At 41.5% G+C, this 26,385-nt stretch overlaps 1 long non-coding RNA gene across 1 annotated transcript in view; it reads left to right on the forward strand.

Annotated features, from left to right (window-relative positions):
• The window catches only part of LOC147817637 (uncharacterized), a 36,684-nt gene extending 11,669 nt beyond the window's left edge, over window positions 1-25,015 (forward strand). Inside the window, exon 3 of the long non-coding RNA XR_015436197.1 lies at window positions 24,934-25,015. This is a non-coding gene — a long non-coding RNA (uncharacterized LOC147817637). The remainder of the gene's footprint in view (window positions 1-24,933) is intronic.
• Window positions 25,016-26,385: the final 1,370 nt, after the last annotated feature.

The raw sequence follows: 26,385 nt of genomic DNA on the forward strand, positions 1-26,385 counted from the left end.
TGATTCAGGCAAAACTTTGGAGCTGTTGATTTTTTTGGTTTTTTTTTCATTATAATCAGAAGTTTTGCTGGTCTTGCATGATATTTCTGACTGTGCACAATTCTGAATTACCCAAGTAGATCCTACGTTTCAGATATGACAGTGCCGGTGATGACTCCAACGAGCTTGCATGTTACAATTTATTGACAATAACGATAGTATTGAACTCCCACACTCTAAAATGAAATGGTATTTGGCCGTCCTCTTGTAATACTGTTGTTGGTCCCCCTGGCATTTTGTAATTTGTTGCAGTGTTTGTGTTCTCTTTCACACTTTAATATCACGGTATTGCTTCAATTTGAGCTGCAAGATAAAGTTCTATTTCATTTTGTGGGATTAACTTAGTGGGTAGCACATGTCTCAAGGTATTTGTTGTGTTTTGTTTTATCTATGAATTATTTAGAAGCTTCAAAAATAGAGAATGGGTTAGACGACTGTACGTCCTGTCTCTCTCGGCAATCTCGGTGAGATGTTTAATTTGGTCCTGCTAGCGTGGAATAGCACTCGCCACGACTGGGATTAGGTGGTTGGCTATGTAATTTCCCTGAAGGAGAAGCATGTTGAATTGAGGAATAATGATAAAGGAGGAACTGAACGTTTTGAAGGGAGGAAATATGAACTTGTGACTGCTACGTGTGCCCAAACTTGTCACGGATTTTAGCTCCAATATGAAATACTTTTGCAAATATACATAGGGTGTTATAAAATAAAAATAAAACCACACTATCCAGCTAGTTAGTCAGTAGATGGTGCTTTAAAGTTAAGCCTGCAGCAATGCTATAATCATCCTTTATCAGGTCATTTATCATCATTTACCGAACATGCTAAAGTTCACCAGGCCTATTAATGAAAGATTCCCTGTTTTTCTTTACACTCTGTAGCACTTTTTAAAAATGCTAATGGACTCCAACAAGCACCTGAGCAAGGATGAAAGTGCCCTAATTCCTGCTCAAAGGTCACTGAGATGAGTTATAGTGGTATAAGCACCTGAAAGCTATTCCCTTGTTAGATTTGACAAAGGGAGGCTGCCATTTCCCCCCTTTAAAAATAGTGTTGGGTAATAAATGATCATTTGTGGAATGTGGTCGCTACCAGCAGTGACTTTTTTTCCTCTGACATAACTTTACTGCCGGCTGATTTACATCCTGAAAGTTGTCCCCAAAATATTTAAAATGAGCGTTTTATTCATGACGCGCAGCAGACGGCAGTGACACACACAAGAGCTCTTGTTGTGCTTCTTAGGGGAAATGGCTAATTAGTTGGCCATGAAAAATGCAGACGTGCGTGTTTTACTATCATCCTCTGTTTGACTCAACAACACTGAAGTAACAGATTTGCAGTTATACTACGGCCAGAATCAGCACAATGTGGAATATCTGGACATCCACGTCATCGAGGTACTGACACATGGCACGCTACTATCAATTATGAAACACACTGGTCTCTGGGTGAGCGTGCCTTCTGTGCAGTAGGTGCCGTGTGCACCTCAGCATATGTGATAGTCCTTCTCAGCAGCCCTTCACAGGTCCCTGAAAGGTGCTCCTGGTGTGGATGCGGGGCGGTAGAGCAGGGATCACAGTGACAGTTTCAGGTGGAGGAGTCTATTAATAGTTTACCTCTCAGCCAAAGCATTTCATCATTTTTGGTGTCTGAGGGCTTCCTGCTTCAAAAAAAGGGGGTGAAGTTATGCATCTCAATCTACCCCTTCATATTTCATGCTGTTGAGGATTATAAATAAAAGGACAGACTTTGACCTGGGCTATTAGTTACCCGAGATCCTGTGGGTGGATAGTGCTTTGTCTTCTGTCAGCTTGTGGTGTTTTTCCTTCAGAAAAGCAACAGGATTACAATCAAAGTGTTTGGGATACAATATGAGATATGATACCTGCTGCCGAGCAGAGAAAGGTAGGAAGATGGCAGGGGCCAAGGAACAACAAAAGGCAAGGCAAAACAAAACCAATCAGTCAAAATCAGCCAAAAGGGATCATCAGAATGGAACAAGGTGGGGAATTTGACAGTAAGTCAAGCTATGGGTCAGTCTAAAGTACCACTCTGGTGATTGCTGTTTTCCCCCTAGTGTGACTCTCTTGTTTTGACCACACAAACTGGCCGAACGTCTCCGGAGATGAGCCGCTCTGACAGAGTGATGAGGAAAATAGTAAGCTAGAAATCTCTCACTCTCTCACCTTCCCCGTGGTCCAATACATGGGCCCAGCATATGCCAAAGCAACCTGTCAGTGCTTCTTGTTGTTGGACGGACCTTTGATCTTGAACAAATAGAGAGAAGAGTCTCAGAGCGCCTGCCTCGGGGCGGGAGGAAATATGGGCATCGCAAAGGGTCAAAATCTGGAAGAAGGCAGTAAAATTAAAACCTTTATCGCCATCTTTATGGCTTCATTCCCTATGGCAATTACATTATCTATGGAAAATGACAGAGCTTTGTTCCCATTATCACTGAAATCTCCAGCAAGGAGTGTCTGATGTGCTGAAAATGAAAGTGATGTATGTCAGTCTGAATAAATCACAGTTGATGTGGACCTATTGTACTCTGTCAAGGTGGCTACTTTCAGGTGTTTCAAAAGCTGGTATTTGTCTATTCTTTGTAAATAAACCCAAGTGCTCAGACATTAAACTAATCAAAAATAAATAAATAAAAGTTTCTGCACGTCAGAGGGTTTCTATCAAATCTAGATTGACAGCCCTCACTTGAAATTAATGATTTTATTTTTCTGCGACCACTCAGTCGCTAACCACCCGAAACCTCACACATTGACTTTTCTCCACAGATTGCAACTCATCCATTTTTTAATTGCGTTCATTTTTACCTGGGTCCCACCGGACCCGCAGCAGCGGTGGTCGTTGTCATCCGTCTGCTCTGACAGGGAAGAGAGAGCAAGAGAGTGGCGCCACGCCACTTCCCACCCCGAGCTGATGTGTCAGGCTTATCACACAGCCGAGCGATCCTGAGGTGACATCCTCCACTGAATCGGTGACATTTCACGGACGGTGCAAATCTATCCATCTTTGTCAAGCATCCGCCTCGATTTTAGCATTCCCCGAGTTAGCATATTGATCACTGAGAAACGCATGAGTGAGGACTTCTTGTTTTCTGCTCCTTAAAATGGGCATGGTGAGTCCACTGGACTCCTCTGTCAAAGTCTACTGCTCTGGGCCTTAATCTGCCCTCTTCAAAGTTGCATAAAATATGGGGGGCTTTTGTCATTCAGGACCAAGAACTCACCAAAGACTTTCTTTGCCACTTTGTTGAAACTTTCCTCCAGAGAAGTTTTAAGAAACAAAGTTTATTTCTACAACATATTTCATTATATTAAACATTATGTCTAGTGTCTCAAGTCAGCTCTTACCTATTTTAAAGGTCCCATATTGTATAAAGGTTGATTTCCATGTCTTTTTTGGATGATAAAGCAGGCACTGGGTTCCTTATTAATACTGTGAAAGTATCAAAGTGCTCAGTCCACAGAGAAATGCAGACAGCCTAAATTCAGAAACTGAGCCTTAAAATGAGTCGTCAGGACTTCATTAACTTTATGATGTCACAACAAATCAGTCACCACTCAGCCATGTCCAACGCCCAGCCCACCTGGACCCACCATCCAACCTTGCAGGATTTAGTTTCTGAGTGTTTACCTGAAATCTGCTATATTGTCATTCGATAACTCAGAAAACAGTCAGCCAATCAGAGGAGAGGTTCAGTGTCTCTCTTCTGATTGGCTCACAGACCTGTTGTTACTAGAGCTCCAGAGAGAAGCCTGAACAAATATATATTCTTATAGATATCAAAACTTCAAATAAAACACTGGAAAAGTGTAACATATGGGATTTTTAACTAAATAAGTGTATCTTGCATTTTTGGCTCATTTCTTGCTCCTCTGCTTTAATGCCTTCATTATGGAACAAGCAGTTTACTGGCGACCGTATCAAAGGATGGTTTGCTAATTTGTCAAAACGTTATATGTGTTTAGGCACATATGTGTTCAATAAACCAAGGAGCTATGCTTCCTTGAGTTGCTGAACAACAATGGAGCTTTGTTTGCACCAGTTAAATTGCTGTGACGCGTCACGTAAAAAAAAAAAAAATTAAAAAAATAACACAGAAGAAAGCACCCTGTGTATGATAGAGAAAGTCCTAACCACCTGGGTCCAGCAGTGTGTGTGTGTGTGTGTGTGTGTGTGTGTGTGTGTGTGTGTGTGTGTGTGTGTGTGTGTGTGTGTAAACTACAGTGGCTTCTGTTGTTTGTGTTAGGGCACGCAATGTAATAATTGATTAATAATGCAAAGCTTTAGGGAAAACTATAACCCCTAAAATGAGGGCGATGATTGTGCTTGCGCCGAAGCAAATCAACAGCGACAGAATAGCACCGGGGATTACAACATCTGCAGTATGTGGTGTCGAGGTTAACTTGTCCTGTGATTACAAAACGCATTTCCCGGGAGCAGGTGTTACATTGACACTGTCGCGATCATGTATGTGCAAATGCTGTTGCAAACTGAAGCGTGCGCACACACACACACACACACACACACACACACACACACACACAGACTGAAGCACCCAATCACACAAAGAAGGTGAGAGAGCAGAGACGAAAAGAATGGCTTGCTTCCCCAACCATATGCTTTTGGCCTCTATGCCTGTGAGACCCGTGTGAAAACATGAATGAGCAGCCTGCAAATCGATAGGGACAAGAGATCTAGTGTCTAGCAAATCCAGTGCAGACTGACATGTTCTCCATGTAATCTCTCGCATTGTGCTGTGAGGGGAAAGATTATCCTTCTCTGACTGGCTGGTAAAAGGTTGCTTTGCTGTAGTTCATGTCTGTGTGAAGGGAGGGAGCATATGCCTCTCTGTAAACGATGCTGGCTCCCCCTCCTCCTCTGTCAGAGGCTGGATTATGTCCAACATTATCCACAGCCCCCCCTCCCTCACACACACACACACGCACACACACACGCACACACAGCCGACTCTCCAATAAAGGGCTTTCTCTCTCTCTCCCCTTCTCCTTTCAAAAAATCATCGGATTTATGACAGTGGATTTCGGAAAAGTTCTCCGCCAATTTTGATGCCTGCTAAGTACCCCGGCAGGATTAGAAGAGGCCCTCTTGATGTGTGCACTCCAGTGTGTTGAGCAGTGCATTGTGGTCAGGTTTATCAACTGAGGGGAAAAAAAAAAAAAGAGGCAGCGGTACATAGTGCATAATGATAAGGCTCGTTATACACATCAAGTGCTAAAAGCAGAGAGTGAGAAAGAGCATGTGTGTTTGTTTAGAATCAATAGAGAACACTATCACATTTAATTTGTCTCGTGCTGCCTTTTCCACCTCTTTTGCTTTACATTCATAAGCAGCAGATTGGAGGAGATGGCTAGCTGCACTGTAGCAGCACCATTACAGCAGATGTAAGGGGGGGAAACAACGCAGGGCCTACTTGAATGAAATGGCCGCTTACATTGACAGTAAATTGAAACTTAACACTGCGGCACAATTTACAAAGGCATAGTAAAAGGCAGCGACTAGCTCAGGATAGACTTGTAAAAAAAAAAAAAAAAAAAGAAGCAGTATACATGTTGTAAATTGTAATGAAATACAGCAATGACTTTCCTCTGATCTAGAAATAAACTGGAAAAAAGTTGTGTGATATCTGATGCAGGATTTATTGTGCTACGCTTGTATTGGCATGTGTGTGTCTGTGTGTGTGTGTGTGTTCTACAAGTCTAGACACAGGAGGTAGACAGTCACCTTCACAGCCAGCTATTCCTCTGAACAGTCTGCTTTCGTTTCTGTCTGTGATGATGCTGGGTGGCCTGTATGTGTGCAGCTATAAATCCAGAGTCGCTGAAGCAGATTTGACTGACTGGCTGATCGCAGTCTGACTGTCTGACAGAAGGTCTGGCTTTGGGCAGGTGTGAGACGAGAAAGAGCCAGGTTACACTCAGTTAATAAAGCCTCCACCAGTTCCTCAGTCTGCCCTTGGAGATCGCTTACATCAAAGCACCAATCAAAAACTGGTGCAGATATAATTTGTCATCAGGGATTTCCTGCTGGAGAATTATAGAGAAGATACAGGCCGATCAATACTATGGATTTTCACTGCAGTGGCTGATTGTCCAATTGCTGTGAAACATGTACCGAGATAAAAGGGCACGCCTGCCATTTTGTAACAGACTGCCGAGTCAGCATAGGGCTTGTCAGATACTTATAGGCTGCTGTGATAGAAAATTATCATGCTGCAGTGTCCAAGTACTATTTAACACATTTTCCCTCCATGGGACGTGATTCATCACAGATCCCCTCTCTCTCTCTCTGCTTTTGAGGAGGCATCACTCTGCGTCATTGTCAAGTGAGGCTCCGGCCACACATGGATGGTGTTTAAAAGGAGCAGACACACACGGATGCCAGTGCAATGCAATCCCTCCGCTGGAAGATGTCGACTAGAATTAAGGAGGACGTTGGAGGAATATGTTAAATCCCCCAAACACCACTCGCTGCTGACCACTTAAAGCATTTACAGCTGACTTTAAAAAAAACCCTAATCATTATTAACTTCCCAAAAACATGTAATGATAAAACAGGATATTGTAAAGCATTTTGAGGACTTGTTGCATCTACTGGCACAGGCTTCCAGTCACAGGTATGGTGCAGCAGTATATATATGGTCAGAACAAATCCTCTCAAATGACACTAACAGAGGTGTGTCAGAGCACTTTGTTATGTAGCCTCTTATCTCTTTTTTTTTTCTAAATCCTACTCTGCTCTGATCATAAAAACTGATGGACCGGAACCAAATTACAGCCGTGTGGTCAGTACAGCACAGGGACAGCAGGGTGGCACAGTGAGTAGCAACACCCCAGGTTCATGGCCCCAGCATCAACCGGTTCTTGTTCAAGTGAGGTGAGGTCAGCAAAAAGTCACATCATCCTCTTTCAGGGATGAGTAGAGCACCTCAGGCAGGTACATAAGGACTGGGTTTAGTCTTGGCTTTGTGCGGTAAGTTATTTATCCCTGCCAGCAGCAGTGTTGGTGTGTCAGTGGGCCGGTTGGTTGGTTTGTTCCATCGCTTTGATCCAAACTAAATAGATGGATTTTCTACATAAATTCACAGTCCCCAGAGGATGAATCCTACTGACTTCTGTGATTCCTGATTTTCTCTCTATTGCCAACATGAGGTTCACCGTTGTAGTTTTCTCAATTTTCTCAACAATTATTGGATGGATTGCCATGATATTACATTCAAATCCTCCTTACGATGAATTAAATTTCTTAACTTCTTGTCTTGCACCATTATCAGGACAAAATTTAAATATGTCCACTACTTTTATCATCAAATACCTGCAAACTAATGACATTTCATTTGGCCTCAGCTGTACTTTGTGTTTGGTGTTAATTAACATTGTAACACGCTAAACTAAGATGGTGAACATGGTAGCATTTAGCTCAAAGCACAGCTGTAAAAATAAAGAAAAATATTTGCTAAACTCCGACAGTAACAATTCTGTTATCACTTCTCTCTTGTTCATATTAGCAAAGAGCTTACAAAATTTTTACGTAACATAATGAGAGGACAAAATTAAAGTTGGTTGTTATCTGGTTAAAATGCTCCCTACAAGCCAGTGTGTGGACTCCGTAATATCATTCATAAGGGAAGAACCTCCAGTCTGTAACAACACTGTACAAATCGTGAATGGACTGAGTGTTTCTGTTGTCCCAACAACGCTAACGGAGTGAATGTCTTCTCTCAAGCTGACTGCATCATGTGAATTTCAGCAGTCACATTCTCCCACTTAAACTTTTCTCAAATCATATCAATAATTTTAGGTTATAAATGTAATAGTTTTGAATTGGGACCTTCAGAGTTTGGATCAAGTAGCTTGTGAAAAATAAGGTGTGCCATTTAGTTGTTACACTTACTATTTTAATGTGTCAGACACATATTTAGATAACTGCTAGTATTGGATTGGACTCGCTATTTATCCAATGTTAAAAAACTCGGATTTGGATTGTGGCCAAAAAACATGATTGACATCTGCAGTAAAATGTGATATTTCTTGGAGGGGAAGTTTTGCGAATGGAAGTTCTCATGCAGAGGAGCGGTGGAGAGGTGAGAAGTGCAGATACAAAGATAGAAACTTGATGAACAGGTTAATGTTTCTCCTGGAATAACTTTTTTTGTGGGAAATTTCTGTCAGATGGACAATACCTCACTGCTCATGCCATAGCATGAAAACAAGCTCTTCAGAGTGGGTGGGCTTTGTATCATGGAGTGCTGAGTGGAGCCCAGACATGTCTGTGTTTGTTGTATATGCCAAGCCAGTTTCCAGACTGAGGGCAGTGACTTATAGGGCTAGATGCCAGACAGAGAAAATGAGAGGCTGCAGCTCAGTGACAGAAGCAATGACCCTCAACTCAGCCATCTTTTACTGTTTACGGATGTGCTGTAGCTATAATGACCCACTTTTAAAGCTGTTCAGCCAGTGTAGAACATTATATTTTCATGTATTAAGAGAGAGTTGGCAGCATTTCCCACAGGGATGACCAAAGGGTTGAGGCCACAAGAGTTTGTGTAGCTTGAATCCACCAGTCACAGAGTTGTTTTATTTATTGTGCAGATCCAGACTGAGACTTTAGATACACTTTAGGACAAACACAAAATTAAAGGTAACCAAACAAATTAAGGACAGTGACTTTATTTTTAGACATTTGCCTTTTATGCTGGCGCCACCAATCACTGGAATAATTCTCTGCTCTAATTCTAATTCTCAAATAATTAAATAACGCTTTACTGGGCCACTTCAGACTCTGGCAACCCAAAGTCAAAGAATATTACAGCAGTTGGTTTTTTAAGGACTTAATTACCCAGAAGCCATATAATGTGAGTACATGGCACACTTCACACTTCGCCTAATAACTTTCTTAATCACTAAAGTTGAACAGAAAATCAAATTCTCCCCATTTTTGTTTAAAGAAATATAAATTATATTGACTACAATTTAGAAACAAGTGAACAAGTCAAAACAAACATCAATGACATATATAATAGTTTATTACAAAATATGAATGCTAATTTCAATTTAACTTTTTGGCTGGACCGCAACAGCTGGGCAAGTGTGAATGTCCGTGACTGACTGAGTGACTGAGTGAGTGATGAAGTTACACCACTGGTCAGCCGGCTGAGGGTTGGATTTTCTGTCTCTTATTTTCAAACCTAAATTTTTGACTTTTTATCAGACAAAATTGGAACTTTTTAAATGAAACTTCATCCATATTTTTTTGTGTACAAATTTATCACTGTAGTAGCTAAGTAGATCTGCCTTCTGACAAAGCAAACCTGCTGATACAGCTTTCAGTATTAGCCTGCAAATTTGGTGTTGATGTTGACAAGCTGAATTCACACCATTTATTTGCAACCTGTGAAGTTGTTGTTTCAAACTTCACTTGAAACTCTTGCTTGATATAGTCCCAGTACTGTCACTTTTTACTGTAAAACACATAATATAGCATATAATCTGGAATGTGTTCTGAAATGCATTGCATATATTTGTCAGTATAAGATGATTCAAAAGCTTCACCACACAACCTGTGTGTCCACTGCCAAGAGCTTGTTGCAGACATGCTGAAATAATGATAATAGACTTTGATCATAATTAGTTAAACAGCAACAAAATCCTCTCCACTAACTGGAGAATCTGTATCTCTGAAAAGCCAAATATTGCAATATTTTCCAAATCAATTATTCTATTTATGGATTAGTGGACAGAACAGCATCAAGTACACGAGCAGCCAAAGTGAATCAGAGGCTGGTCTGGCTGCACTGATTCTTCTCAAAGTCAAAGGTCGACGACAACAAAGTTTCCCATTTTGTTTTCCATCCTCTGTTGTCCTGCCTGCTGTCTGCCTGTCTGTCTCAGATGACGGGCGTGGGGATGAGTGTTTTGGGAAATATGCACAGCAAAATGAATTCATACTGTAAGGTAATGAGGACTTGCATGAGCTGTAATTGTTATTATTGCCAGACACAAATTGAAAAGCATAACCTGTCTGACACCAGCTATCAGTTGTCATTATGTGGGAAAACATGCCCTCATTGCAGATAGCTGTCTGTTGACACCCAAAGTAATTGAGGAGGTAGTCGAGCTGTTGAAGGCTCTCAAAGGGGAGGACGAACACTTGATCAGAGCATTTTTATGTCTTCTGAGATGATTTGATTTCACATAATGTCTATTTTACAGCCAGATATGCCATTAATTTGCATGATAGCGAGCCAAAATGTGACATTTTTATTTAGACGTCCTCACAATGTTTGGAGAACAATTGGGTGGTGTTTTTTCTTCTGTCAGTCTTTCAGAGCGGTGGCGTCTCATTATATCATATCTAACAGAGCAGTGAATAGCTGCCTCTCTCCTCACATTGCTGTGTCAGGTCAATGTGCCATTTTTTAAGTGGTGACGGGAGGGAGGAGGTGGGGGTACACTGTTGACAGCCAAATGATGATTTCACATTTAACTCTATGTTGTTGTTTACTCACAGCAGAAACTAACATAAGAAACAAAGAAAGTACTTTAGCCTGCATATTATGCTACATCCTATATTATCTGGCCAAAAAATTGACTGTTTATTCCAGTTTTGCTGTGGACATCCCTCCAGGAAGTGTTCAGTGTGACTCAGTTTGATACAGTTCCACATTTTGATGTGGAAGAGGATCTGTAGGTACCATGTAAAGACAGAGTTTTTCAGCCGTACGTCCACAGCACAGGCCGACGCTCTCTCCTCTCTCCTGTTAGCTCAGGCTGGCAAACCGGGCAAGTCTGCATTTGGCGCCTGAAGCGCTGAAGCGAGAACAAGGGGCTTCTTTCCCATGAACTGGAGCCAAGTGCCAGCACTTAAGGTGAAGGGCCGAGGCGCTGGAGAAGTAATTTAATCTGAGGCTCTGCCCAATTCCCTGGGCGGCCGAGTTTAAGAAAGGTCACACAGAGAAACAGGCACTGGTGACCCCTTCCCAATTACGGGCGCTACAGCAGAACATATCACAGCACCGTCCAAAGTGACAGTCATTTAGCAGCAACTCATCTGAGGGGAGGAAGTGGGAGATGGATGATAAGGAAATAAAAAATGATTTGCCAGGACCTGTTAGCCACTTCTCTACACAGGCCTGCTGCTCCCCCAGCTCCTCCCTGTCTTAGTCGCACACACTCCCTCTCTCCCCCTTTCTCTCTCTCTCTCTCTCTCTCTCTCTCTCTCTCACTCTCCCTCTCCTCTCTTGCTCTGTCTCTTCCCACCCCCTGCCACCCCTGCTGCCCATCTCCCTCCTGCTCCACAGACACGTGACAACTCCGCATGATTATTGGCGCAATCACTCATGTAACAGCCTGCCCAGCTTTCCGTGGGGGCTCCAGTATTTGTCACTGTCACTTCCCCAAGTGCTCCGCCATTGTCTTGGAAATTGTATGTGTAAGGCAAGAGATGCCTGTGACCCACTTCGACAAGGGAGCCAGCGATGTGAGGGCGCTCATCACACAAAAAAACAGCAGTTTGATGTGTCCTATTATGTGTCCCAGCAAGAGCCATAAATAATTGTGACAAGTTTTTTGTTGCGCGTGAAAGTCCTTGACTCTGCCTCCTGTTCCAGCACCTCCTCTCTCGTATGGAGACGCTGCCAAGCACCCCCGATGATAGATGGCACGGTGCAGCAAATGACAACGGGATAGATTTTTAGTTTGTGCTTTGGAAAGGATCAGTAATGGTGCTTTGCTGTACAAAGCAATAAAAGAGAAGGACAAGAGACAGAGGGGGAGAATGAGGGGAAAACAAAAAAAAAAAAAAAGATCTATGGATGCTGGAGAGGGAAGAATGATGGTCGGTGACGCATGATTTTTGGGCATTTGAGCACTTAGATATATGAAATCAGGGTTTGTCAAGATGGAATGCGCGGTGGGGTATTTGGCCGCTCACCGCAAAAACATACATAAAAATACATGAAATACACTTGGTGGTATTATATTGTCCACTACAACTGGAAAAAGAACAGTCCTTTCTTTTCTTTCTAACAATAAAACAACAAATTGATATACCCCAGTACAGCTGCATTGTGTTTTCTTGACAAACAGAAGCTGTATGCAGTTGTTCAACTATTCATTTGAGTGCATTGTTTCTGCTCTTTTGTTCCTTGCCAAGCAGTGATTTCAGACTGCTTAGCAAGAAGAAAATTTTTCCGTGAGAAATCGACACGGACATTAGATAAAGTACCACCTGCAGGTCCTGGGTGCCAGGCGGGCAGGATACTGGTAGACAGTATGATCAGTCATGGTAATGAGTGCAAGGCCGGCGTTGCATGCTTTGAATTATATGACTTTGAGGCCTAGGCACCCTCAAAACCGGGCCTCGGCCATTAGTTCAACCACTCTCTCCTTATCTCGCAGTCAAGCTGTGAAGTTTTAACTGTGCCATCATTCCCCCTTTTTCCTCTTTAAATTGTTCCACCTCCAGAGCAGAGCAGAGTGGGAATGCTCATAAGATTATTGGTGATCTTTAGTTAAATTGATGTAAAGAGCTTCTTTTGCCTGAATTACCCAAGTCAGAAGTGACATGAAATGAAATGATCCATTGATATAAGCAGTTTAAGTGATGCAACAGCATGTGAGCGTGTTTGTGTTTGTCTTCTTTAGCTAACCGCAGACGCATTTGCTAATTGTATTCTGCTTCCTCTATCACAATTATTAATTTATCTCTTAAGACCACTGCGGCAGCGACGATCATTCATGCCGCCGCATCCGATAGTTAAGAAGTGGGCTTCCGTAAAAATCCATCATGTACATCAATGCACATTACTGAGGTAATTAAACAGGAGGTAATACCGCCAGATATCGTAAAATATCAAAGGGTGATCATACACCCCTCAGCAATGTACAGCCTCAGCACATGGAAATGATGCAGTAGATGAGGGATCAGCTGCAAAAACTCCAGCACACAAATGTAAATGTAATTTGTCTATTTTAGAGTGTCCGTACCTTAGCCTATGAAAAATACTAATTATTTGAAATATACTGATTACAGCTAGCTGAGAAAGTGGCATTAAAATAATTACTTGTGAGCCCTCTCAGAGTTTGTACATTTAGCACTGTACCACCATTAGGAATAATCTGTCCAATTAAAGGTTGTGTAATTAATTAAGTGCACATTCTGTGAAGAGGAGAGGGGAGAAAATTTATCAACCTGCTGAAATATGACCTATCTTGTCCAAAAGACTAATATGTTTAAACAAAAGATGAAAATTGATGACAACATTATTTGTAACAAAATGCTCACTGTGCAACTATGATGCATCTGTACTTGGATCCGGCTTCGGAGCATTGTCCTCACAAAAGCTGTGATGTATTACCCCCGGCTGCCTGGCAGTAACTTTCAATGAAGGGCGCCTTAGTCTGTTACTTTATCCCACTTCACATCTCAGGCCTTCGCTGGAAGCATCGTCTGGCAGATTAACACGTGTTTTCACATGTAGAATTGCGCATATGAATTCTGTTGAGGCCTGAGTAGTAAGATATAGCTGTGGCATATGATGTTGTGAGGAGCTGAGGAAGTGTTGGCGCTGAGCGGACATCCTGATACCACCACCCAAAAGTGTAGTAGAGCAGAAAACATCTTGCTGTGCAAAACCTGTCGGGTCATTTCTGTTATAGCAGGAAATTTTGAGCCAATGTCCTGTGTGTGTGTGTGTGTTTCTGTGTGTCTGTGTGTGTGTGTGTGTGTGTGTGTGTGTGTGTGTGTGTGTGTGTGTGCATCTGAGATAGTGAGCGAAATGCCAAGTGCACATTCTTTCACCTGCCATTTCAGTTTGGTGCCAGCGCTACATATGGCCTGGATCAACACAGGCATCATAGCCCAACATTTAGTAAAGTAGAAGTACAAACACATCTAATGTTAGCATGACCAAGACATGCACTTTTATTTAGGAGCCACTTAGTTACAGTAAAAGTAAATGCACATTTATTTCAGCAGTGTGACATCATGATGTTCTAATAACAGCAATAACCTAAAGAAACAGGTACTGAATTTAAATAATTAAGTTCATATTGTCTCAGACATTCACAATAAACTTTGTAGAGCCCTGGTTTGAACTGAAAAGTTGGACAAGATGACCATCGGTGGTCTAAGTAAGTAATGTAATGTAGTGTAGTGTTTGGTGTAAGTAGATCTGCAGCGCTCAATATCAGAACTGTATGTCCCGACCAACTGGCGGCACCTACAGGTAAGAAAAGTAACAACGGCAGCAGTTTTGACATGTCCGCAACTTGCAGGTAGTGAGATTCTTTTCTTTTCAAGTATCCGGTTTGTGTCTGAATTTTTTTTTTTTTAGAGTTTGGATTTTTTTCAGGAGCTATTTGTCAGTTTTCCCTGCTGCCGAATATGGTTTTTCGGGTGTTGGTGATTGTCGCTTGACAGTAGCTTCGGCCATTGTTGTGTTTACAAGACAAGAGGTTATAATACGTCCTGTGAGCAGCGCTATGTCTTCAGAGCAGACGGGAGGCTACAGTGAGTCGCTATCGGAAAGTGATGCGACAGGCCAAGGCTAGCTGGTTAGCGTGCTAACTTGTGAGTGTGAGTGAAGGAAGGAAGTTTGATGCTGAACTTGCAACATTTATTCCAGACTGGTTGGTAAACAGCTGTTAATGCTGATGTTTGTAGCAATAGCAAAAACGCATGGCTCCTTTAATCTTGCGTGAGTAACAAAAGTTAATAAAATTGTTTTGTTAACTGGATATTATTTTTGCTGAATAGTGGGACGAGTGCAGAGTTCATACTACTCTGTCAGTGTGAAAAGCAGCTCTGCTTAATATATACTATTAAATATAAATGTATAAACTTGGTTGCCTGGCAACAAAGTTGAACTTGGCTTAAGTTTCGCCATCTAGCAAAGAAGTGCATTGGCCAATCAAATACATGCATGCCCACATTCGTGAAAAATAAAGTGATTGCCACTGTGAGAACTTTGCAGAGTTATAAAACCCCGTCTCTGAGTTTCAGAAGTTGCTGTGCAGCGTTTTTTCTGTATGTGATTCAGACTCATGGATCTGTTGCAGCAGCTATCACAGATACTGTTTGAATGAGTTACCTTTAGAGTTACTGGGGCAAGTCAAGGCTGAGGCTGGGTCCTCTTCTCAGTCTAGAGCTGCTGATTTTCAGCTTTCAGAGACTTTAATTTCCAATTCCATGAATGTATTTTGTTACACGGATACAAAATGATAGTAGTTGAACCTGTGGCCAGTTTGTGTAAGTTTGTTTAAAAACTGAAAAGTGTTTCACGTCCTCTGCTGGTGACACCCTCTGTAAAGAACAGAAAGAAGAATAGGGCCATATTATGGACACATTTTCTGTCGTGTAAGTGATTTCACAAAGGCAGGTTATGGTGTGAGCTCTATGAGCCCCGTGGCCCCTGTGTGCTTGGTGGTGGAGGGCAGTGCACCACTGCACCTTCCCAAACTGCCATCCAGCTGACAGCTCCCAGCCAGGGGAGAGAGGCAGAGAGGCAGAGAGGAGAGGGAGACATAAATCCTATGTCCTATATAAAAAGAAATACTATCCGTGTCAGGGAAAGGTGGGATGCCCTAAAATGAATGATAACAGACTCATTAAAAATAACGGCCGCCTAAATGATAAATAGCTCGCCTTCTGAAAAGAGCTCAGGACAATGGCTTTAACAAATTAAGACTGCAGTGCTCTGCCTAAAGGTGTTATTGCCCCTCTTCTCTTTCACCAAAATATCACCTGGTAATAACACTCTGTCCAGATTTCCATTATGGTCATCACACTCACTTATGGATAACTTTAGACCAGTAATGTACTGTACATGATACCTACCAGTTCATTTTGTTGTACTTTAATTCTACAAAACTGAATTTGAGCATGTGGTTGCAGAAAAAAAGCTTTAAGAAACTTATTCATGTGTGAAATAAAAAAAAACAAACTATAAACCATCTAATTTATTCCACATCAGCTGGCATTTGCAAACGAGAGCCTAACAAGGATGCTGCTGGGTCTGGCACTACAAACAGACCACTATTAAACATGTAAACCTGGCACCATACTTTAAAACCAATAGCCCGGCGTCTGAGACAGATCTCACATTCCTAATGATGACAGTAAATTAAGCTAAACTATCTCCACACATTCAAAACTGTACACATCTTTTTCGGACTGTAAAAACTCAGCCAGCGTTCGTCAAGTATAAACATTTACATCTGTGTGACATAAACAGATTCCACCGCTGTAAATACTGCGGAGAAGAGACAGAGCCGCGGCCTGTCAGGGGGAATGAGAGTGAGGAATGGATGACTCGTGCGAGTTGCTGACTTCTGAACTGATAGACGTCCACTCCCAAGCAGGCTTGATGGGGGCAGACGTGTCCGTGAGTGCACCCTCTCCCCGTCTCTTCTGTAAACACTGGGCATTCCACACGCATGAGGACATCATTTAGCAAAAGCTTTGTCAAGAATTCAAAGACCTGCAATGACAAGAGTTATGTGGCTCACCCAGAATGGTGTGTTTTACGTCGCCCCATGAATCATGAGATCTCCTCTGTTTAGAATAGAGATATATGTAGTCAGATTGAGGGGGGGTTGGCAACATGGACAGATGTTAAATGGGCTCTGATATCAGGTAGAATTTTGTGTGGTTGCAGGGAATGTAGTATTGACAAACTTTTAAGTTAAGAATTTTACAATTTGCATGGGAAGACATGTTTGTGGCGTTTTAATTCCAGTCTGAGTTCTAGCAGAGGCCAGTACATCCCAACTCTGATGTCTTTATGTATAAAACCTGCCCAAAGGACAGATACAGGAAACAAGGCTTTGATCCAGCTGACAGCAGGTCCCAGTACATCTGGTCTGGTAAAAAACAAACCTCACACACACACTTGTGTAAATGTCAGCACAATTTAGATTTTAATTTCTACCAAGTTTGTGAAAAACCTTATGTAGTTTTTCTGGCTCCCGTGCTTCCATATTTAGTGTAACATTTATATCCTGATGTCCGAGAACGAATCCAATCTGTTCTTTAGGTAATCACTCAGTCTGTGTACAGACAGAGGAGGGGAGGCAGGGACTTCTCAAAAGCAAACACACGGTTTTTGTGGGTCTCTTAAAGAATCTTTAGAAGTCTGAACTCCTATAATCTGAATTTAATGTCTTAAAATGTCTTAACTACAATTTTGACAGGTCTTTAAAATTGATTGGATTATGAATGTTACTTTCATAAAGTTGCATTAACCTCAGTCTCTCTCTTAAATGTGTTTTTGGGAAAAATCTGTATTGATCCCGCTGTAACAAAAACAACTTGGAACCAAAAACCACTAATGCAAAACTGTGCAGCACACCTAGCTAGTGTATCGCTATACGGTGTTTTGGTGGGCTAATGAGGCAACTTCTAGACGTAATAAGTTAAAATTGTTTCTGTAAACGTTACTTTCATCTAACATGGGTAAGTGCAAGTTCAGTGAATCTGGCTTAGTTGAAAATAACAAATATGAGACCCGCTGCACCTTGTGCAAGACAACGCTAAAATTAAGAACTTAAGGGTATGAAGTCATTAGAGTTGAATGGGAAGTCATCACCCAGTATTGTAACTCCTGCAACTCCCGTAACACCCACACACATTGGTGTTTCTGTAGTTGTGAGGACAGTCATTGACATAACACATTCCCTAGCCTTTTACCCCTTCACAAATTAATGCTTAATCCTGACTCTAACTCTACGCTTAACCTAAACTTAATTGTAACCTGAACCGTAAAACCAGCCTTAACCCTCAAACAACCTTTTGAAGTCGTAGAGGTCTTAAAAAGGTCTCAAGAAGTCTTAAATTTAACACGTTGAAACCTGCAGAAACCCCGAAACAACAAATCCAGTTCTTACATGTATTTTAAATTGTAATGTGTATTTGAGTGGTACTGTTTGAATGCCAAAGAGCTTGGTGGCTACTAATTAACTGCTTCTTGGTGCGTAAAACACACCAGATTGCTTTTAAATGCAGCTTCCTTCATCTGTGTTCTGTCAGTTTGCATCTTCAGTAAATGACTGCAGCGTTTCGCTTAGTGTGGTCATCTAAGAATGGAAAAAGAGTCACTCCTAAATGGACACTGAGGTTTTTGTTTAAATCAGATATCATGTATTGTGCTGTGTGCATTTAAATGTGCTTACTTTGCTAACAAACAATGACCCTGTAATCTCTGTAATGATTCCAAACCGAAGCCGTTTAAAGAAATGGTAGTTTGAGTGAAAGTTGTGGACAAGAGTTGCGAGGGGAGGGTGATGGGGGTGGGTGGTGGAAGAGGGGTTTCTAGACAATTCAAGCATTTGTACGGCTTGATTATACATAGCGACGCTGTGATAAGGCTTCATTGAAATTTACAACAAGCAATCTCTACCATATGGACTCACCAAATGGAGATCACAGACTAGCAAAAGCAATCAGCTTTTTAATTAACAGAATTAACAGTGCGATGTTAAACCATAATGACAGCAATAAAAACAGTTGATGTGACAATCAAAGTGCACCAAAAACATTCATAACCATTATTTTCATTAGTCTGAGAGAAAGACAATAGCAGTGAGTGGGGTTATATTGGAGAGGGATCTCAGACCCCCCCCTGTAATCACACTTGAATTAGCTGCAGATACTGCAAATACTCCAATAGGCCATAAAACACGGGGTCACACAACTCTCACTTGGGTTTATCTTGGACACTTCATTTCATGTCGGCCCCATCCTTTGAAGGAGTGAGCAGTGTCAGAGGCAATAAACATCTTGCATTGTGAAACATTTCTGACTGTGACATGAGGCTCAGATCTACAAGAAGTTGGCCGATCCGCCGAGATTCATCTTCCAAAGCAGCCACTGCTGCACCACGACCAGAGATCTGATCAGCAGCTCAGAGACTTTGGCAGAAAATAGCAGTTTATTGACCATAAAAAAAAAAAAAAGGAACGTGTGCGTGTACACATAAAAGCACAAGCGCACGTCCGCACACGCGTCCACACACAAACACCTACACATACAGAGATAAACCATAGCACCACAGCAAGGGCCATACCCCCGGCAACAGCACACAAAAGAAAGTCAAATTATTAGAAATAATGAAAAGCCATCAATAAGAATTCTGCAGAGACTCATTTCATTCTGTTTTCAACAGCGCTTTTCAGCCTATTATTTTCTGTAAATGTTAACATCGCCAAGCCTGCCTATTGATTCTATTATTTTTGACCTTGCATTAGTGTCGGCTAATCTCGCATGTTATAAAATTTCATTTCATAGTGAAAAATACTCCAAGGCCCTAAGGGTGAGTTATACACAGGTTGCGGCACCCCTGGGATTCATAAGTGCACATGCGGGTAAACAAACCGTACATTTAATGTTTCTTAGATGAGTGAGCAGCGCTGGGGGTTTCATTTCTTCCTAAACCTCCCGGATTTTTTTTTTTCTTTCTTCTTTGTGAGGTGGCTCAAAGTGAGGGTTAGGTTAGAGAGGCTCATTCAAAGATGAATGTGAGGAATCTTCCAAAACGATATTGTATTTTCACTCCCGCACACAGGCCTGAAAAGAATGCTGATCCAGGGAAGCCAAATACCTTTTTTTTTCCTTTTCTTTACAGTGCATGTATGAAGCATCACCGAAGATTGTTACATTTTTCAGATCAGATTCAGGAATGACCCAAACTTGACCTGGATGGGAGAACAATGAAGCAGCACCCACTCTGCACAGACTATTATTCAATTGACACATAATAATCCCCAGTTGTAGTCGAATACAGAAAAAGGAAAGTTTATAGTAATCATAAAATGTGAAATGAGAGCTGGTACCTTGATAGGAAAGCTAAGAAAAATACTTTCATCATTGATTTGGAGGTATAGACAACAGCAGTAAGTCCTCACAGACTTAAAATTAGCATATTTATGTTGGAGCGGCCCCAGTTGAAAAAAAACCTCCCAGATTACAATGTTTACAAATTTGTGTTTAATATTGTAGGTAAAGTACAAGAAATATATATATTTTTGTGGGGCAGAGGGAGGGAGAGAGGGGATGACATGCAAAGGGCCACGGGTCGTATTCAAACCCGGGCCGCTGTGGTTATAAGCCTTAATAGTACGCGCTCTATCAGGTATTTTGTGTGTCGTAACTGCCCTCCATCAGATTATTCTGGAAGTAATCAAAATTTGGATGAAAGGACAAGTAGGTGGCTGTCAAAATAAAGTTTACCAAAGAACAATTTTAACAACAGCAAAACAATGTCAAAATGTCTGTAAGAACTTATACTCAGTCGGCATAATTCAAGCTTCAGGTGTTTGTCTGCTCATCCCAACTAAACCATGATGTGATTTTCTGAGTTTGATATATAAAGGGCTTTCTTTACTCCCCTTACAAGCAGCTGCAATGTTACAGAAAGAGAAATGTTGCAGAATTGTAAGTGAACTCTCTCTATCTTAATATCTCCAAGGGAATTTGGTGAATTTTGCTAAATGAGAGCTTCTTTGAATTTGCCTATAACATACAATTAGATGCATGAAATTTGGATTCCGGCTGCACAAGTAGTTTACAATGTGTTTTTATTTTTTTCTCTGGTTACCTTCCTTGTAGCCGCTACTTGTAGAAAACTTTGTTCCCCATGAAATATAAATTTGCTCATTCAGAATTCCTAGAGGATGAGTAAGTGATAAAAATGGATGAAGTATTAACTCTCTTTTGCGTATAATCACTCCAATATTTTCACCTCAGAGACTGCAACACTAACTCAAAAGTCCACTTTGAGCTCTGCACAGAATCAAGCGAAAGAAATATTAACTTTGTGTTAACTTATAAATCTGCAGGTAGTTATAACATCATGAGAGTCTAAAGCCTGTAATAAAGGTCTGAATGGTCATGTTTATCAATACATAAATCCCGATAATACAGCTACACTCAAAGACTGTTTTTAATTAGGCCAACATTAAAATGCCATTATCAAATAAATACAGTTAAATAACTGGTTTATTTTCTGTTGGTGAACCTGATGCACAACACTGTCTGTTAATGGAGACCAGACTTGGCCAGACAGTCTGGGTTTACGTGTCTGAATAAATCAGGAATCATACAGTCATGTCATGACATCAATCTGCCGGCCCAATCATAGATCTAATCTGTGCTTTTTATTCTCAAATCATTTGATAAGCATGGCTGTGATTATCATCCCGCCCTGTTCATTGTTTTTTTTGTGTGTGTGTGTGTGTGTGTGTGTGTGTGTGAATGTGTGTGTGTTTTTTTTTTTTTTATTCACGTCCAGATTAGTCCGCAGATGTGTGTTTATCTATTTTTAATGTTCCTCCTACCTTATCACACTTTTCAATTTGGAACTTTTGACGCAAACATGCTGGAGCACTTTGCTGCAGCTCCAAAATTAGAGAGAGAGAGAGAGAGAGAGAGAGAGAGAGAGAGAGAGAGAGAGACCCAGTGATTTTCCAACAGTGGATGCCTGTGTTCTGGGTGTCACTTTGGTTAATAATCTCCTACCAATCCTTCAACTTGGGTGCACGTTCAGGACGCTTCAAACCATGAAAACAGCTGGCTTTGTGCAGCCCAACTGTCAGAGTCTCCTTTGCTGTCGATGATGGAAATATCAAACCAGTGAGCCGTGAGTGGACATCTCAATCTGAATCTCTTCAGCTCAGCTAAACCACAGCCGTCCTCCCACTGATAATTCATGCAACATACACTCACATTAGCAGCACGCTGAACCGTCTCTATACTGTACTCTCCCCTTCTTGCAATGATACACAGGCAACATCAAGCTCAGTAATTCTGTTAAACTTGAAATGAAATGGATTTTTTTCCCATGTCTTAGACTTGGCCATCACTTTGATACACAATTGTCCAATGAGCATCAGTTCAATATCTATTGCGGCTCCTGCTGTGGCTTCAAATGTTGAACAAAAGAAAAGTGAATTTAATGAAGAGTTCAGTGATAGACATAAGACACAGCATTTTCCCCACAAAGCACATATAGTTCCAGAAATGATCTCCATTTAGGGGATGAGCAGTTTAACGTTGATACCATCAGGTGAACACAACATCAGTCCTTTTTCAGCTGTTACTACATTATCATGCTGCTCTCAGTTGCTCTGCCAGCATGCACTCAACCTCCCCATTTATTTTAATCATCACATCAAACTAAAAAAAAACAAAAACAAAAAGAGGAGTAATAGGTGTGGCGTTCCATGGGAATCATAATCAACACACGTCTAAACATTTCAGTCATTCGTCAAATAAAAACAAAGGATATATCAGTATCTATTTAGAAAACCTGGATCTTAGATTTATTAACAACTAGATAGGATGGAAATTAAAACATTGAAGTTGGTTGGTTTTCCACAGAGAGCAGATCACAGTCGGATGTTCAGAGGAGAGGAGGAAGGAATGCCGTGTTTGTTTTCCTTCTTCAGACCACCATTATGTGTTTTCAATACGATGTGAGTCGGAGATAAAATTATAGAAGTCCCCAGGGCTCATCCAAGTTTAACAAAGCACCAAGGACAGACAACCTTAAGCCCACACAGCGCTACAATCCTCCTCTCATGGAGAATGTAATAAATAAATGAGCAGATGAGTTTGGTTCTGACAAGTGAGGGACATGGTGCTCCCTGTGCATTTTTGATAGTGATCTAATTCATCTGGCAGGCGTGGATGTTGATTAAATCAGAATGTCAGCCACTTGACAGGACAAGACACAAGCCGGCGTGGAACCTGTTTGAACAGCGTGAGCCGTGCAAGATGGCCAGGGAGATTTGCAGCGCTGCGTGGCTGCTGAACTCTACGAGCCGCCCTGTTATCATCGCTTCCCACAACACGTCCAGAGAGACAGACAGACAGACAGACAGACAGACAGAAAGAGAGAGACGTGGAGGAATCCACCGAGGCCAACCTCTTCTGTTTTCTCTCAGGGTGACATCCGCCCTCTGACACCCTGGGTAAACAGAAGGGTGTGATGGCACGACCATGTTCCCCTTCACTCATATGTGCTTGATGCCTCCATCAAATCTCCTTGACAATCACAGAGCCGGCGGCAAGACATACGTACGTGCTGAAATCACGGGCCCTGTAATTACGGGGAACCAAAGCCTCTCCGAGCAGACTCACTATATGAAAGACCATCAATGGCAAATCAGAGCAAAGAATGCTAAGGGTTGGTCTGTCGGCAGCCGCACACAATAGGAGCATGATAAAGGGGGAGTTTCAGAGACAGAAATCGTTGAGGCAGGTTGCTATTTAACTGATGAGTGCCTCTCCAGAATCACTATATCTGTGGAAAACTATTGCTTTCACCCAAATTCAGCACAATACCCCCAACCATCTGCCAAAATATGACAACAGACTGATGTAAACACACTTTGGAGAAAGGATACACGCTGCTCGAGATTCCTTACATAGACAAGAACTACAACTGACACTTGGCAATCTCTGACGTCAGATCACTGTTGTCTAATCAATATCTTTATGTAATATCTTTATATCACTTTATCTTAACGTGTTTATCTCGACGGTGGGATTGAGATTTGGCACAAAATGAAACAGAATCGAGTCCTCGGGTGACTCCTCTCCTGCCTCCCGCTCACCTTCCTGCATGCACAGCTCCAAGGAGGTCAAAGTTACATGTACAAAGTCACTCTACTAATCTCCTTTGTCACTCATAAAATTTACACAACATCTCCCTCATGGAGGCCTGTCAGTTTGCTGCTGCCTGTGGCTGTCAGAGAACACAGATAATTACTCGGAGGGATCAGAGAAGGCCTTGATTATTTATAGGGCTGGATGTCTGAAAAGAAAAAATACTATATGCTGCTTTGAATGATTTCCTCTTAGTAATAATATAAGATTATTATTGCTCTGGATTTTTTTTTTGTTGTTTTAACAATGTAAGGATTTTATTTATTACTCACAAAGTGAAGATTTTTTTTGAATAAAGTCTGAAGTGTGAGATAGAACTTTTTCTAGAATCTCAAATGGCCATAAAATATTGAGACTGAACAGTCAGAGAAATCTATTACATCCTCTTCAAGTGAAACTTTCTGCCAGTGCACGAGAAGCTGTCTCTCATGCTGGACATGACACACTGGACATACGTCATACTCAGTCTGTGGCATATGAGCAATGCTGGTCAGATGAATGACATGAGGATGAAACAGTCAAAAACATGGTGTTTTTGTTCACTTTTTGTGGCTATGATCTCAACTGCTGTTTGGGTTTCATTCTCTCCCGTGATAGCAGCATGAAAAAGCCCATGAATTATACTAAGCCATGTGTGAGGAAAAGAGGGAAAAACAAACAGCTCTTCAAGAAGAAATGACGATCACGTTACAGTGATGACTGCTTTTGATTTACCTCACCTTCAGATCACAAGCAACTCCTTTTTTTTCTGTAGAAAACTGTGCTGTAATTTAATGGTTTAATAGCCCAGTAATATTTGGGATTTAAAGTCCCTGAAAACTTGCTTGGCTTCAAATCTTAAATAGCTCTCCCTAAAACTGAATGTTCATGGCTAAATAAGCAACAATCAAACTACAGGTCAATCATTGTTTTATCAACAAAATCTATGATAAAAAACAGAAAGTATCCTACATGAAAATGAGAATGACGGTTGACTACGTCAGTGGTTCTCAAACTTTTTGGCATCAAGGACCCCTAAAGTGACACAAATTAGACCATGGACCCCAGTATGATTAGATTAGATGATAAGATTTTGCTTTTAGATGTTCTAGTTACAGAAAGTGTTTGAAACCCATGAGCATATTGTCATATATTCCGTCATTGTGTTACTAATGGAAGGAATTGTAGTGAAAATAAATTATTCCCCTTTTGCAGGGGACCCCCAGGAACCCTCATAAGGACCCCTTGTGGTCCCAGGACCCCAGTACCAGGACTAAGGAAATAATATATTACTTACATAAAGGTAAGCTTACATAACATTATCAAGTGCTGTGGATGTAGTGTTAGTATTAAGTTGGGTATCCGTGTTGTGTTGCTATTTGAAGGAATGTGTAAATGCCAGGATTAATGTCGGGATCAACCGTCGACTTGCTACAGAAATATCTCGATGTTATTCAGTGTTTTAGCTTCTCTTCTCAAGCTGAACTCCAGACAATGAACAGTGTTTTAGTGAACAAGTGAGTAAATCCAGCTTCTGGATGATTTGCTGCTCTGTGCTAATGCTAATGCCAATGCTAGGGCTAGGTGAGCAGGAATGATGCGCAGTGAGCAGTTCTGTTCAAACAGCCCGAGTTTGGGGAAATGAGGAAATGAAAACACGGGAACGGGAACAAATAAACAGCGTCTTTTCCACCAACCATGCGATTGACAAGAATGAGGCATGTATCCACGGTAACACAACAAAGATGGTGGCAGCTGTAAAATGCTTAGACTACTTTGAGACTAAACTTTCACTTACAAAAACTGATATACATATACAACAGGTGCCAAAATTACCACTGCTTTATAGGATTTATTAAAATCTGCTTCATCTGGACTCTGTGGTTGTGGTTCTGATCAGGCTAGACTCACAGTGACCAAACAAGGATCAGGATCAAGCATGTTTTCAGGGGTTTTAAAGCCCTGGTTAAAACCATCTCATGGCTGGTCATACCTTCCAAATACATGTGCCTGTTTAAATCTAATACGCCATTTAAATGCCAGCTTAATAAGAGATGGCAATTCCATGTGCAAATCAATTTGATATCTACAGGGACTGAAAAGTGCACATCACACATTACGAGCCAGGATCAAGCTGGGGGTAGGTGCCTCTCCTCTCAGAATTACAAGGAGAGTTTGCAGACGGATATGAATTTACAATTAGTCTCATTCTGGCGACTTCTTAAGGTTTGTGACAGTGTCTGGGGTTCCACTAAAGGCCATGTGTGTGAAGCCATGAATTTCTTGCGACAGGCTATGATACCAGAGAGGCTATATTTAGGGAGGATAACTAGTACTGCACGGTATAATCTGACATTTGTACCACAAGGGAGTCATACTGCATTGCTCACAAATGACAGTGTCACTGTTGGTTTGTGTCCCCGGTGGAATAGGTTAAAGAGAACAAAACATGTTTTTGCAGTGGAGTGCCGCTCTGCAAGACAGATCTAATAAAACTGTATTTGATTGTGGGGGTATGATCTGACTGTGGCTGTCACTGGTGAGTGAGCCCCCTGAGCGCGGAGACAGCAGCAGTCTGGTTGAAAAGGAACAAAGAGTCCCTGGGAGCGGTCTCAGTAGACTCTGAAACAGGAGTCTGCATGACTGGCCTGCTTTTGATGGCTGACT

Source organism: Seriola lalandi, unplaced genomic scaffold (genome assembly GCF_002814215.2).
Source record: "Seriola lalandi dorsalis isolate HSWRI2012SDOR001 ecotype SW California unplaced genomic scaffold, Sedor1 jcf7180002054927, whole genome shotgun sequence".
Taxonomy (NCBI): Eukaryota; Metazoa; Chordata; class Actinopteri; order Carangiformes; family Carangidae; genus Seriola; species Seriola lalandi.